Consider the following 2,500-nt stretch of genomic DNA (forward strand, 5'->3'; position numbering starts at 1 on the left):
TACAGGAGTGAGTGAACACAGTGTGTACAGGAGTGAGGGAACACAGTGTGTACAGGAGTGAGGGAACACAGTGTGTGTGTACAGGAGTGAGTGAACACAGTGTGTACAGGAGTGAGGGAACACAGTGTGTACAGGAGTGAGGGAACACAGTGTGTACAGGAGTGAGGGAACACAGTGTGTACAGGAGTGAGGGAACACAGTGTGTACAGGAGTGAGGGAACACAGTGTGTGTGTACAGGAGTGAGGGAACACAGTGTGTACAGGAGTGAGGGAACACAGTGTGTACAGGAGTGAGGGAACACAGTGTGTACAGGAGTGAGGGAACACAGTGTGTACAGGAGTGAGGGAACACAGTGTGTACAGGAGTGAGGGAACACAGTGTGTACAGGAGTGAGGGAACACAGTGTGTACAGGAGTGAGGGAACACAGTGTGTACAGGAGTGAGGGAACACAGTGTGTACAGGAGTGAGGGAACACAGTGTGTACAGGAGTGAGGGAACACAGTGTGTGTGTACAGGAGTGAGGGAACACAGTGTGTACAGGAGTGAGGGAACACAGTGTGTACAGGAGTGAGGGAACACAGTGTGTACAGGAGTGAGGGAACACAGTGTGTACAGGAGTGAGGGAACACAGTGTGTACAGGAGTGAGGGAACACAGTGTGTACAGGAGTGAGGGAACACAGTGTGTACAGGAGTGAGGGAACACAGTGTGTACAGGAGTGAGGGAACACAGTGTGTACAGGAGTGAGGGAACACAGTGTGTACAGGAGTGAGGGAACACAGTGTGTACAGGAGTGAGGGAACACAGTTTGTGTGTACAGGAGTGAGGGAACACAGTTTGTGTGTACAGGAGTGAGGGAACACAGTGTGTACAGGAGTGAGGGAACACAGTGTGTACAGGAGTGAGGGAACACAGTGTGTACAGGAGTGAGGGAACACAGTGTGTGTGTACAGGAGTGAGGGAACACAGTGTGTACAGGAGTGAGGGAACACAGTGTGTACAGGAGTGAGGGAACACAGTGTGTACAGGAGTGAGGGAACACAGTGTGTACAGGAGTGAGGGAACACAGTGTGTACAGGAGTGAGGGAACACAGTGTGTGTGTACAGGAGTGAGGGAACACAGTGTGTACAGGAGTGAGGGAACACAGTGTGTGTGTACAGGAGTGAGGGAACACAGTGTGTGTGTACAGGAGTGAGGGAACACAGTGTGTGTGTACAGGAGTGAGGGAACACAGTGTGTACAGGAGTGAGTGAACACAGTGTGTACAGGAGTGAGGGAACACAGTGTGTACAGGAGTGAGGGAACACAGTGTGTGTGTACAGGAGTGAGTGAACACAGTGTGTACTATACTATCGTAGTGCTTTAATCTAGAGTGCTAACCTACTATACTACTGTACTAATCTAGCATGCTAACCTAGAGTACTAACCTAGTGTACTAATGTACTAACCTAACATGCTAACCTAGAGTACTAACCTAACATGCTAACCTAGTGTACTAACCTAACATGCTAACCTAGAGTACTAACCTAGTGTACTAATGTACTAACCTAACATGCTAACCTAGAGTACTAACCTAGTGTACTAATGTACTAACCTAACATGCTAACCTAGAGTACTAACCTAGTGTACTAATGTACTAACCTAACATGCTAACCTAGAGTACTAACCTAGTGTACTAATGTACTAACCTAACATGCTAACCTAGAGTACTAACCTAGTGTACTAACCTAACATGCTAACCTAGAGTACTAACCTAGTGTACTAATGTACTAACCTAACATGCTAACCTAGAGTACTAACCTAGTGAACTAGTGTACTAACCTAACATGCTAACCTAGAGTACTAACCTAGTGTACTAACCTAACATGCTAACCTAGAGTACTAACCTAGTGTACTAATGTACTAACCTAACATGCTAACCTAGAGTACTAACCTAGTGTACTAATGTACTAACCTAACATGCTAACCTAGAGTACTAACCTAGTGTACTAATGTACTAACCTAACATGCTAACCTAGAGTACTAACCTAGTGTACTAACCTAACATGCTAACCTAGAGTACTAACCTAGAGTACTAATGTACTAACCTAACATGCTAACCTAGAGTACTAACCTAGTGAACTAATGTACTAACCTAACATGCTAACCTAGAGTACTAACCTAGTGTACTAATGTACTAACCTAACATGCTAACCTAGAGTACTAACCTAGAGTACTAATCTAATATACTACTCTAGTGTTTTTAACCTAACGTAGTAACTTGGTTTGCTAACCTAGCGTCTTATTCTAGATTCCTAACCAGCTTCCTAATTTAGGCTTTTAATCTAGGCTTGCTAACCTAGCGCCCTAACCCAGCATATCAAAACTAGCGAGCTACCCTAGCGTCCTAATCTAGTGTACCTACATGCTGTGCTAACATACTGAGCATCTGAGTAATGGACCAGGCTGTGATTCTCCCGCACTGCGTATAGACACCTGTCAATCAAACATGCTCATTA

General features: G+C 45.2%; 1 protein-coding gene across 1 annotated transcript in view; it reads left to right on the plus strand.

Moving 5' to 3' along the window:
* The window catches only part of lrba (LPS responsive beige-like anchor protein), a 226,494-nt gene that overhangs the window by 128,184 nt on the left and 95,810 nt on the right, over nt 1–2,500 (plus strand). The window lies entirely within an intron of this gene.

The sequence above is a fragment of the Hemibagrus wyckioides genome, linkage group LG29 (genome assembly GCF_019097595.1).
Source record: "Hemibagrus wyckioides isolate EC202008001 linkage group LG29, SWU_Hwy_1.0, whole genome shotgun sequence".
NCBI lineage: Eukaryota > Metazoa > Chordata > Actinopteri > Siluriformes > Bagridae > Hemibagrus > Hemibagrus wyckioides.